Source organism: Phalaenopsis equestris, unplaced genomic scaffold (assembly GCF_001263595.1).
Source record: "Phalaenopsis equestris unplaced genomic scaffold, ASM126359v1 Scaffold233701, whole genome shotgun sequence".
Taxonomy (NCBI): domain Eukaryota; kingdom Viridiplantae; phylum Streptophyta; class Magnoliopsida; order Asparagales; family Orchidaceae; genus Phalaenopsis; species Phalaenopsis equestris.
Genome location: NW_018251640.1, coordinates 3,007 through 17,148, shown reverse-complemented (window position 1 = coordinate 17,148; position 14,142 = coordinate 3,007). Strand labels below are relative to the sequence as shown.

The window sequence follows — 14,142 nt, the reverse complement described above, 5'->3', positions numbered from 1 at the left end:
AAATGAAATTATGGAACTCATTAAGTTGAGTTTAGTAAGTTCATTTGGACTAAGTGAATCTAATAGAAAATAGTGGTGTCAGAACGAGGGAACCGTAGGATCCTAACCGGTGTTGTTTTAATCAACTTTAACATGCCCCCATAAAATTTAAAGAACTACAATCATAGGGCCGCTTGATTTGACATCATAGCTTGACGCACTAGAAAATTCTAACTCGTCACGGCAAAGAGATTGGAGCTAGCATGGTGGGCAGCATGCCCACCTTCAACAGCATCACCTGGCTTCCCCAACTAAATGAATCTTCCTTCTTTAGATTTAAACAATAAATCCATAGGACTTCAAGGTTGCTTGCTTATGCAACGTAAATCCTTACCTTATTTTTAGGCCTTTGCATAGCCCTACTATACAATGTAAGCCCTAACTCGTCTTAGGATTCTAAGGTTCTCGTTTGTCACGACCTAAATCCTCACATCTTCCAGGCTATTTGTGTGATCGTTTCACACGAATATAAGCTCTAATCAAATAAAATTAGCATGATGAAATACTTAAATAATTTCTCCTCAAAATTGAAGCCAAACATTAAGATAGCTTGGGAAGTCATCGGGGTTTTCCTCTTGATCCATGACATCCCTTGCTTCTTCCTCTTTTGAACTCTACAACAAAATGTTCCAAATTTGAACCATTCCCCTTTCACACCTCTACATCCGATCTCATTAAAAAGTCTTACCCTTTGAAATTCCTTAAAGATAATATTTCCTGATATTTATCGAGAGTCTTCTTAGGTGACTTTAGTCATTTAAGATGTAATTACTATAGGGGCTTGCCCATATAGGAAGCATGTCCGAACCTAGCTTAATATAAACCCTATTTAATTCTTTATATTAAATAGGGGAACTTGTCAACAAATATAAAGCTTTCGCAGACCAAACAAATGTCATATATTACTTAGTTTATTTGATTGAGCCTCATCCTCAAGTCTTGTGTTTATCCTTTGGGATAGATACAGGGTTTGAGGTACAACACTCCTTTCATTTAAACTATAAAAAATATGAGGTCAGCTTGATTTCAAATTTTTCTAAAACTAAATATATATGTAAATTAAAATGTCCTTCCGAAGCGGGCGACGTGATTTCGATTCTGGTGACCGATGGCTTCTTACGGGCAACTCCTCCAACCAAAAATAGCGCCAACAATCTGCTTGTTTTCTTTCAATGTTGTTCTTATGTACATCTTGTCATGCTGCCAATGGAGTTAACTCCAAGCTCCTCGTTGGAGTAGCAGTCATAAGTTCTAAAGGTTCAAAAGGTTTTACGAAGTGTGTTTCAAGTTTCGGTTTAGTTATTGTTCAAGCATTATGAGGGGGCTAAAGTTTATTAGAACAACACTGGTTAGGATCTCACGATTCTCTTGTTCCAGTACCACTTATTTCTCTTGAATTTACTTAGTCTAAATGATTTTTTAAGCTCATTTAAACTGGGAAGATCTCGTTAGCAATCGTGGGTTATCTCATCCGAGGGACTCTAGTGAATTCAAGAGGACGTATTATGTAATTTTTGTTTTGTTGTCTTTGTTTTGAAAACGGTTTTGTAATTTTTAGTTTTGGAAAAGTTTTGCAAGTAAGGTAAATTAATGCAGGTAAGAAAATGTTGGAAAATAAATAAATAAAATTACATTGCATAAAACATAAATGTGTACCTGAGCACCTGGTACCACTACATGGTTAGCACTATAAAACATAATATATTTGAAGGAAATTTAAATAAATTGCAAGGAAGTAAACGAGAATACTCGGTACGAGAAAAGGTCAGAAAACGAGTCATTGGAAAAAACAAGTAAAAGAAACTTGTAGTCACATATAGAAAATCGGAACTTTGTTCGAGCTCCAAAGAATGCAAAATTTAGTCATTCTTTCTACAAAATATCCTCCTTAAATGTGTAGGAACAAGAATTATTTATATATTTTTGTAGAAGACATAACTATTTATATTTAAATCATAAATATAGCATCAATAGTTTCAAAGGATCTCCCTTGATCATGACCTCTCAATGCTCTAAGGAACTCAAAAATGAGTGATTGATGAACTTGTAAAAAATTTAAAGGGCATTTGATTTCCTACATGTATTTAAGGATTTATAATTGAGCTTATAATTTCATGATCTAGTCCTTGTGGACTAAAATTCATGTGATCTCAAAATCATTTGATGGTTTATGTTAAAATGCAAGCTTTTATTACAAGTATACCATATTTCAAAAGAGTAACCATTTTTTATAGGATTAGTTAAATTGAGAGGCATTAAATGGAAGAGGTTATAACAACCTGCATGTCAAGAAAAACAAATTAAAATAGGCATATGGAGGCTAGTAGATGTGGCATATCTCTATAAGATGAGAGGAAAAGACAAAGAAGATAAATTATATATTTCTTGATAATCACATATTCCTCCAGGATTGATTTGGTTGTTTATTACTTGTAAGGTATCCCAGTCCTCTTGTCTATAAATAGGGTTGCCAATAATAAAGCTGGTGATTATTTACAAAAATATTCAAAACTTCCATTTTTTCTTGGTTTCTTCCAATTTTCAAGGCTCATCACGTTTCTAGCCCTTTTCTATATAGTGTGAATTCACAAAAAAACCATGATTCAATATACATATATTAAAATAAATCAAACTTGAGATCCATTTTTTAGTTCTTATTTTTTTAGTTTGGTTTTATTTTAAAAATAAGTTTATTTAATATTTTTTGTACATATTATCTTTTGTGTTTTAAAAAAATCCAATTCATTTTCTAAAATAATGAAAATAATTTTGATATATTTTAAATATATACAAATAAATATCATCAACGACAACCATTGCGACTTCTAGTAGCCAACAACTATCTTCAATCACTTCTACCCACTATCTCTAACGAACATTAGTCGCTAGCCACCACCACCATCATCACAATAGCGTTATTGAAGATTGGTATTATTATCATATAAATTAATTCATTCAATATTCAATGAAAATAAATAAGCATGTGTTTAAGATGCTAAACCTATTTTATTTTTAATCAAAATATTTTAGAAAATAGAAATAAATAAATAAAAAATGAGATTCAAGAGTGGTCTCAATAGCACTTTCATATATTTCCATTTTTATTTATAAGTGTCAAACTGTTAATTAACATCTTGGTCATCAATCAGAACTACTAAATTAATTGAGGAAACTTCAAGAGTTATAACATGCTTCATGATTTTGGCACACAAATTTGGTCAAGTTAAATCCTTTAAAGGCTTTACCAACATATCATATAAGAGAACTATCTACTAAGAAATTGTTAAAGACGAAGGCAGCTTGGTCATCATAAATGGAGAAAGAAAAAATCTTCTTGAGCTAATTCACTTGAATTGTGTTATTATCTTTTTAAGAAATGGATCAATAATTTGAGTAGTGATAGAAGGAAGAAGAATAGAAAACAAAAAATATGCCAAACTCCTTAAAATATTTTATGCAAGTTAATAATCAAAGAAAGAAAGTTACATAGAATTAATTTCATTAAAACTTCTATAAGAGAGTTTAAAGAAAAGCACAAGACATTGAGAGTATCTCAGCTTTTCATATAATTTGTCTTTATCAAATTTAACATTCTATGCTCATTTATTCTAAGCTTAAAATACCAGCTTCTTGATAAGATTTAACTGAATCAGAAATGGAATCACTTAGCGGTCTACACTTCCATCCAATCTTCTTCAGTTTCTCAGATCTCACATCTATCTCTATGCTTGGCTCAAATTTACTGTAAATTAGTGATAATACTTCAAATTAACAATAATAATAAAATATAAAAGATATGATTGTGAAAAGTCTTACTTCTTAGAGTCATTGAAACCAGAACATATGTTCTTCAACATGTCAAAAAGGTCAACAAAATGAATCGGGTCAAGTGTACAAATATAACGCCCAGATGTGTCATGCTTCTCATATATCATAAGTGTTGCATCAGCGACGTCTCTAACATCAACAAAATGCCAGTTACGAACATTCTCTGTATACTCACTTGTTCCTGAAATTTTATGATGCAACTTTCCATTGTTATTATTGATAAGATGGACAGTTTAAGCTTTTATAAGATTCTTATAACATAAATGAAACTAAAATATGGCTACTTGATTTTTGCCAAGTAAAGAAGAGAACCTTTCAACATGTTAATGAGGGAAAAGCCGCTAAAATTCACTGTTGATTGAAGTACAGGACCAATACTTATACTTGGGCAGATGGTAACCACATCAAGTCCTTTTTCTTGAGCATAATTAAAGGCTGCCTTCTCTGCCATTGTCTTGGAAAGGGGATACCAATTCTGCCAACATCATCAACATGAATTCTACTTGGTGAAAAATAGTTTAGAAGATTAAAATATTTAGAGTGAGAGAACTTTGTTGATTATTAATGTCCCATGCAATGGCTATGACTGAACATATGTTAACAATTAAAATTAAATGAGTTTTAAGATATTATGTTGCCAACATAAAGACTCTAAGTCTATAGCTTGAGCTTTCTTCCTTCGATGGTTTTGGTTGATTAGTTCCAAAAAATTAAAATAATTTTCATATTTTCAAGGCCTTCTTCTGTTCTTGATAATAAGAACGCCAAAGTCCTTTACTAAGGAAGCAACTTTCAGCGTTATTAGTTCTTAATAAAAGATATTTTAAGTCGTTAAGGACATCTTTTGATAAGTAAAGATGGCATTAATTTCAACCACTGAACCATTTATGAAGTTAGAACTTTGTGTAATCCTTTATTTTACTATAGAGTTCATTAACAATAAGTATGAAAGCAATCTCATTACAATAAGAAAAATAAAAACATGGATACAATTTTTTAGTTGAATTCCAATATGTTTTTGTTGAATTTTGAGCTTGATTAATGAAGTGAGTTTGTTTGTTGAGTATCCACCCTATCCACAATCAACAATGGTGTTAGTTTTTTGTAAGGAAGTTGCTCTAAAGAATACTTTGGCTTCAAAATAAGTTTTCTAAACTAAAAATTGTTCATTATATCTTAACTAGGTGCATGGGCTCCCTGAGAATCTACTTCCTAGCTCTTTCTCGAGGTAATGGCTCTTTTGGATGGTTTATGTAAGTTTTAAACACATTTTAAAAAAAGAAGCACTTTTTAAACCTAATAATTACTAGATGAACTTAGAAAACAACATTACTATCAAACTCAAAAAATCTACTCAAAACTCCCTTCAATGTATGATATCAATTTTTACAAGCAATATGACTAGATGAAATCATCATATTCAAATAAATGTTTTCTACATGTAAGCGACCAAATGAGCCTTAAGAAAAAATTTGAAAATTTAATTGTTAATATTGACTAAAATTCTCACGTTTATTTCACTTATATAGCTTGTCATGAGCGGTATAAACATTATAAAATAAATTCATTAATAATCTTATTAAACATTTGAAATTTCTTTATGTTGGCTTTAAATGCTTTACAATAGCCATAATTGATTGATGTGTCCTTTATGATTTCTAAGATGTCTCGCTAACTCTTAGCTTTATATGGGAATAAATAATAATCTTATGCATCATATTGAAGGAATGATTTTATAATAAGAACTATTACAAGATCATGCAACTCAAATCTCATGATTAGCATACATATTGCTTACAACTATGTCTTATAATTTAAAAACAATTAGTCCATGTTGACCTTGAGACTTCTAGTTTAGGGAAAATGTTGAGGTGATCTACATCTTTTAATGTTTGTCGAAATGGTTGAAGATGGAGCATCTCCATTGGTGGCTTAGTAAACTTCATGGTATATGGTACGCAATAATAAAAGTTATTTGTTAGTTGTTGAAGAGTAGCAATGTATTGATGATTAACTTATTTGATTATCTCCTTGGAAGCTTTAGGTGATAGGTAAAAATGTAATGTGATACATAAAATTACTAAAATGTTATCAATTTGAAGTAGTACAAGGTAAATACTCAAATCGTAATACCTAATTTTTAAATATAACCTTGTATATACCAGTGATAGTCCATAAGGGAGATAGAAGGAGACCATTTGTACGCCCTAGAAATCATGGACATACATCAAAAAATTATCATCAAATATGACAATAGAAAATTGTCATTATGGATCATTCATCACAAGTTGCAACATGTATCATCATTATTCATGGTGTTGGCCACAAGATGAATTTTGTAAAACTTATCTTAATATTGCATGAATAACCCACACATATTGAAAAATAACACATAACAAATAGTTGATGTGAAATTTCTTATGTTAAACTTTTAAATTTTTGAAGAATTACACACACATGAACTTTACCATAATTTTCTTTCATACCAACATATTGCCATTGAATTTTAAAAAAGAATCATATCATTAATAATTCCCTTTACTAATTAGAAATGTTGATAAATTATTATAATTTATAAGTTCCTAGAAATTGGCTGAATTACTTTGTGGAAGTTGTCATTAATATTATTTATTTTGTTGAATTAATCATTAAAATGGTTTTTTAAATGTTTTCTGAAGGATAATAATTTTTATGTTGAATTATCACTATAGAAAAATCCATTGGAAATTCAATTGAGAAAGACTCTTGGCATTCTATCTTTTTTGCAAAAAATAGACTTACTTATTTGTGTATTCCATATGTTTTAAGAATTTTGATTATAGGTTCCATTTTTAAAGTTAGTGTATGGCAAAAAAAGAACATCAAAGATCTTCTAACCAACATATGAAGTACGAAGTAGAAGAAAACATTTCCTTTAAGGTATGAAAAAAATAATTATTTAGTCTCTTGATCAAATTTTATTTATTTTAAAATGACGATGGTCTGAGATAACAAGGGTAGAGTGGTGATGTTCAATTTCTAATATCCACATCACTAATGATCTGCTAGAGGTACTTTACAAAAAGTTATATTTCCAATGACTAATGAAATTTAGCTTTTGCTGATTAAAAAAATATTGAGACTAAAGTAGTTAAGCTTTTATGTTTGATATTTTACCTTTTTTGGTTGATTCATGGTGGAAAATATATATAGATTCTTTTGGTGGAAGGTCTATGTATCCTCTTTCTCTCTAGCTGATCCATCTTCCGACACTCCTACTTCTCCCCTAATATCCTATTATTTTCTAAGGGATTTTCCCAAGAAAATAATAAAATTAACAAATAAATTAATAGATAAAAATCATAAACCTCTTCTAAGCGTTTGACTAGAGTCTAAAACACTCTTAACCTAACTTGGCCCTCATTATCTTACCACCCTTCAAACTCCTTGAATTTCAACCAAAAAACCAAGTGTATTGATCAAACCCTAGTCTAGATTCTGCCAAACACTTTTAAATCTATTATATCCATTTAAAAATTTTAGATCACGCCTCTTACCCTTCATGTATAACTTCAAAGTGAACTAACACCCGAACCTTCTCCATCTCGTAGCTTTCAAGGTAAAATTTTAAAGGGTAGTTTGAGGGTCGTGTGACCTAATCCAATACTCAATCCTCTTCCCTTTAACTAAATCTCATATAAAATTCCCACACCAACCAAGTGATCTTCCACATATCCTTAGTAAACCACTATAATAATTGAAAATCATGGATCCATAACTCCAAATTTAGGCCATTAGCGTTTATATATATATATATATATATATATATATTTGAGATATTGTGTTGTAATAGAAGGTATTTTTGTATTTTTCTTGCAGATACAGGTAAAAAAAGTGAAAAATGCTTAAAGGAGTGAAAAAGGATCAAATTTGGAGCAAAAAAGTTGAAAAATGTGCAAAAGAGTTTTGGTGCCTAAGCGCCAGATCTGGTGCTTGCGCACCGGTTAAACAAAGAATGTCGCACCTAAGCACCGAGACCCCGCGCTAAAGTGCCAGTGGTAGTTACTAGACGAGTAAAATCAGTTTTCACAAATGTGAATTTTGAAGAGGTTTTTGAGGCACCCATTGGCTTAATAGGTGGTTATAACCACCATGGACGAAAATTATCACGAAAGGATACATCTCTTAGGGAAATACATCAAATCTAGACATATTTTGAAGAGAAATCAATGCACCTTTTGGAAAATAATAAAAGAAAGAGGAGAGGACTTCGAAAAGAGTCTTGAAAAGGTCCGAAAAAGTGTGAGTCCTAAAAGTATTGGAAAGTTTTGAAAGTTCTCATTTGGGGAGTTAGTTCGGAGAGATTTTCAGGCACCACTTTTAATTTTATTTTATCCTTTTTATTATTTTATTTTGAGTGATTTTAAAAGAGAAGAGATTCAAAGGAACTTCAAGAGTTTAATGGAGGACTTGAGATAAATTTTTATCTTTTTTTAGACTCTTTTTGGTTTTAATTGAGACTTGTTGTTGGTTTGACAATGATTTCTTCTTTTAAACTAAAATGTGGTTTTATTTTCTCCAAGGATTCTGAGCAGTTTTCTTTATCTTTCTTCTTAAAATGATAAGTAATTAAGTTTTGGATGGAAGTTGTGGAGAGTATTGATCTTCAATGTTGGAAGAAGTTGTGATGATTTAAATCCATGCACTTCAGTTGTTTCTTTATTTGATAAATACATATGTTAGAATCACATGAGGTTGTATGAATGAGAATGTAGTTCATATGATTGAGTGCAAATAAATAGGGAAATATTCATTGAAGGGTGTAGAGTTAGAGAACTTTAAAGTGACAGGTTAAAGCCCCCAACTTGGTTCATTATTTTAGGTTCTGATACGAGATGTTAGCCCTCAGGTGGAGGGAATTGAGGGAACCTTAGAGTGAGAGCTAGTACCTTCCCTGCCTAGCCAGTCTTCAGAACTATTCAAACTTTAAATTAGCCAATGTTCTTTATAGTATCTCTAGTAAGAGTAAAGAATATTATTGCTCCTATTTGACACAACAAAATTTGCATACTTCCACAACAGAATTCCTATACTTATTACTGATTCATAACAAGAAGAAATATATTTTCATATTTAGTGTTTTTCTTCTACAAAAACTCTAGTTATCTTTTTAAATTATTATTGTTCTATCAAAATATTGAAAATACCAAAAATGTTTAAATTTTCATTACTACAAAAATCATCTTTAGTTTAGATAATTATCTTTTTATTAAAAATATAAAGTTTGTTGTTCAATAGTGCATATTGTGTATTCACCCTGTGAGTTCGATATTCAGGTCTTAATCAAAAAGTCCTATATTACTTGATAACGATACGTATACTTGCGTAGTATCCCAATATATATAAATTAAAACTTAAATTCTTATTTTTCTTCAGGATCAAATTTTTGGTCTTGTTACAAAATAAGGAAATATAAGTGAAATATAATCTAAATTATTGTTGTACTGTGCATATTAGCAGTATCCAGGGATCGGTGTACTAGCATTACAAGAAGATCACACATACATGAATAAATAACGCAGGATATGCTTAACTTTTATTCTGAAAAATATTGAAAGGAAATCACAAGCCTAATAAAATTGAAATAATTTTAATTTACAGGTTGAAGGTAATAAAAAATCAGCCTTCTTCATAATTGGTGAACACAAGATTATAATGTTAAAACTATAAAATTGTCTCCTACAATGGATGTGAAGAATGTCAGAAGGAGGTGACGCTTACAATTAGACACTAGACAGTGATATGCATTGGCATCAAAAGAGGATGGTGGCAGGCATTGATGTTGGAAGATAGTGGATGTTGTGTTGGTCAACAACAAGTGTAAAGTATAGATAACAATGCCTATGAATATCAAACAATGATAAGTGATAATAGAAGGGCAATGAAAATCATTGAAAAACATGTAACAACAATCATTGGAAGCTGACAAATGTAGATATAAGAATTAATTGATGAAAGATGACCATGATCAATGATAGTTGTTATCATCTATCAACAATGAGCAATAAGGATTGTTGATATTGTTTGATGTTGACTATTAGTATCAATCGACCGAAGTTATCAGTTGTTATTGATGATCAGTTGCAGGCCATAAGAACATGAAACATCAATATTTAAAATCAAAAGCTAGAGAGTGGTCAGTTAGATCTTCATCCTAACTAGAGAGAAGATCGAGTCACCAAAATATGACATAATTCTGAACAGATGAATCTCAAATGAGGTAGTTGGCACTCCAAAGATTATCAAAATTTAGCAATTCTTTCTACGAAATGTCCTCTTTAAATGTGTAGGAACAAGCACCATTTCATATTTTTTTGGAGAAGGCCAACTATTTATACTAAAATTATAAATACTGCATTAAATAGTTTAGAAGGATCTCCCTTGATCATGACCTCTCAATGCTCTAAAGAACTCAAAAATGAGTGATCATAAACTTGTGCAAAATTCAATGTGTATTTGATTTCCTACATGCATTTAGGAATTTCCATTTGAGCTTAGGATTCCTAGATCTAGTTCTTTTGGACTAAAATTCATTTGATCTCAAAATAATTTGATTGGCCTAAGTTAAAGTGCGGTCTTTTATTACAAGTATATTGAATTTGAAATTTAAAATTTGAAATTGAATGATGTCATGATCAAGTTATAATGCTTTTAGCCCAAATCCTTGAGTGTTTCAAGGTACAAAAATTGCATTTAAAAAATGTATTTTGTCAGATGAATCTTCTAATGATATATTACAGAAAAATAACTTCGTTATTATTCTACATGATGCCTCGGATAAATTCATTGAACCAAAAGATCTAAAATCATATATTATATAATCATTTTTTTACCACATAAAAATCACAAATTACTTCAGTTTTGAATGATAACATATTATTGATGAGTTAAATTTTAAAATAGTTTTTATAATTTAACATTAAAAATAAAATATTTTATAAACTAAAACCCTATCTTCCCAATCCAACACTGTCGCATAGGGCTGTCAAAAATGTCTGTTGTTTGTGAACAACTCGTCTTTAGCCCGTTAAATAGTCCTTGCTTGATTCTTTCGTTAAGAAAATGAGCTAAACACGAACAAATTATTTTAACTCATTTATAAACGAGCCAAAGATGAATCATAAAATTTTTATATTAAATTTTAACATTCTATTTGAAAAGCATTAAATTTTTTTATTTTTTAGTAGTTTTAGTCAGAATTATTTTTCTAAATGTTAGATACGTAAATACATAAAAATTTGAGTTTATGTATGTAAATGCCACTAAAATTTCCACCGCATATATCGGAGCGGTCCCAAACCATCCTCCCACCATCAAAAAATTGTGTTTATGTAATTACATAAAACTAAAATTTTCACGCTCTCTATGTAAATGCCCGAAAAGTCTTGTCGTCCTCTTCAACTTCCATCCCCGCCCTTCAATTAGTAACATCCCACATAGCATTTACCTGAAAATTTTATATAACTTTTCATCATTAAATTATCAATCACAATTTTCTCGAATCTGTTTCACACTCACATGTGACTCCCTCTATGCTATTATGGAAGAATTTTATAATAAAAATAAAAACTTAATTTTTGTTATATTATTTATTTTAAAAAATTTTAATAAAATATTATTTTAAATCAAATATGATTTTAATTTGAACAATACATTTTAATTGAGCCTAATATGAATACAACAACAACAAGTTTTTATCCCACTAAGTAGGGTTGGCTACATGTTTTGTTTTTCTTGTAAGTCGAATCTAAAATATCTACTCTTCTTATCAAATCATCAGGTGGTCAACATTTAACGTGAACAAACCATTAAGACAACAAACCATTAAGACAACTCTCTCTAAACCTTACGACTGATATATTTATTTTACAATTTATTTTTAAGTGCAAAATTGAGCCTAATATGAGTGAATAATAAAATTCGAACAAGCAGAACACTATGAAACCTCATGCTCCTCAAGCTCGACTCGTCTACACCGACTGCCTCTGGGGTCTATTTTCCCATAACCCTGCCGCATCTGGTCTGCTTCTCCGTTGCTCCGGCAGTAGAATCTCGGTGTCTTCTCTACGCCCACACAAAGCTCACACCTCCTCGACACCCTCACAAGATCAAGTCTCCACCACGCCACAACAGTAGCCCTCACCGAGCAAAGTCTAGCCTCTCAGTTGCTTGTTTTCACCATTTGGTTGGATGTAATTAGAAATTAGATGGATCAAAAAAGAGGCTATTATTATTTGCCAGAGGCTTATTCTTTCTTTCTACGACAAGATTTACATCAATGGCCAAGGGCTTAAAATGGAATGTCATGGAAGATTGGCTCAAGCATGCTCAGCCTGTGGATTTGTGAACTTTTTTGTTGTGGAGTGCAGAACGATTTTGTCATGTATGTTATGTGGCAACACATGAAACGATATGACAATGATTGTCAGTTTAGGGAATCATTTTTTGTAAAAATTTATCCTTATTGGGATGCTTAAAAAAAATGTTTCCAAGTAATAGGACGTTTGTTCCTAAAAAAAAATTCCCAAAGGATCTTCTTCTGAGACCCATGTGTCCTACTTCTCAAATTGAGTAAATAAATTACCGTTGTAGCCCTACAAAACTCTTCATCTGACCAGCAGTTCTCATCCAGTACAGTACCTTGCGGCCAATGAGGATTAAATATTACGGCTGTAATAGATGAAACAACCACAACTCTTTTCACATTTGTCTCGAGCATGCTTTGAGAACATTTTTTGTACCGACAACAACAAGGCTTATTAGTTCCACCTAAAAACATTTTTCTTATCAGCGAAAATGTGCAATTTGGGCTACAAATAGGTTTAAAGAATAGTATCAACAAAAACATAAATCAAACACTTGATACCTCCGGATTTGTAATTCCACTTAATACAACAGGACTAGCAACATGGAAGACTCCTTCACAACTAGAAATGGCTGCCTCAATAGCATCATAGTCAAGCAAATCTGCCTTAAAGCGTCGCAAGTTCTCTGTTGCCTTTTCCAACCTCTTCAAATGGGCATTCTTTTCATTGCCTTATATAAATAAAGGGTCGATAAGCCTTCCAATTTTATCAAAACAGCAATCAATGTTGGAAGAGGAATAGAGGCATTTAACCATTCAATATAAAGGCTCAAAATATAATCATTAAAGGAAAAGATACGAACTCCTAGACCATAAGTATGATTTAGTAAATCCCACAAATTCATATTCAGCAAGTATTCGGAGGATTAAAAGTTGAAAACTATTTTGGTTTATAATAAAATTTAAAATTTATGAGGCAATAGATTCTTAAATATGTTAAATCATGTGATAACAAGTCTTGAATTTAATTAATATGAAAACTAGCAAAAACCGAATCAAATTTAACGTCTCCAAAATTCTATTTGGCTTGATTTAAACAAAATATTGCTTAAATCCTGCATAAAAGTAACCGCTGGATGTAAGCTAAATATTGCTTAATTCCTGCTAAAAAGTCAATTGATGTGGGAAAGTGATCTTAAGATGTTGTGAAAAACAATAATAGGGCTGTAACAGCTATTGCATATCATGAATTAGAAACAAAATAAAAAAATAAAAAAAAAATAAAGATAAGAAAAGAGATAGGGTACTCGGATCTCTGAGGGTGTCGTGGACCACATATCCCTTGGAGAGGAGAAGCTTCACAAGCCAGGAAGCAATGAAACCTCGTGCTCGAGTGACGCAAACTCTCTTAGTCTCACTCTGATGCTCCTTCATCTTTAGTTCTCGCTTATCCTCTCCCTCTCTTCTCTTAATTTGGGTGGAAATACTCTAGCCCAAATTTATAGATTATATAAAGAAAATTTTAGGTACATAACAATTAAATTTTACATATTTATATATTTGTAATATTTTAGTGCTATAAATTTATTCATGAAAAGATGAATTTCACTTTTAAAAAGACATTAATGAGACTATTTTTATGGTTGTTCCAAATTTAAGAGAAGTAAATATTTAAAAAATATGGGGCATTTATGTAGTTTTTTTTACCATCTCTCTCTGTCTCTCTCAACTCTCTCTCTCTCTCTCTCTCTCTCTCTCTCTCTCTCTCTCTCTCTCTCTCTCTCTCTCTCTCTCTCTCTCTCTCTCTCTCTCTCTCTCTCTCTCTCTCTCTCTCAACTCTCTCTCTCTCTCTCTATAGACAAGTGCTGATTTGACTATGGGGCTGTTAGATTTCTTTCCTCATGTCTGATATGTTTCTGATTATCCACTTT

The 14,142-nt window shown here is 31.2% G+C and overlaps 1 pseudogene; it reads right to left on the bottom strand.

Moving 5' to 3' along the window:
* Positions 1–3,642: 3,642 nt before the first annotated feature.
* On the bottom strand, positions 3,643–13,645 carry LOC110038741 (annotated as a pseudogene).
* Positions 13,646–14,142: the final 497 nt, after the last annotated feature.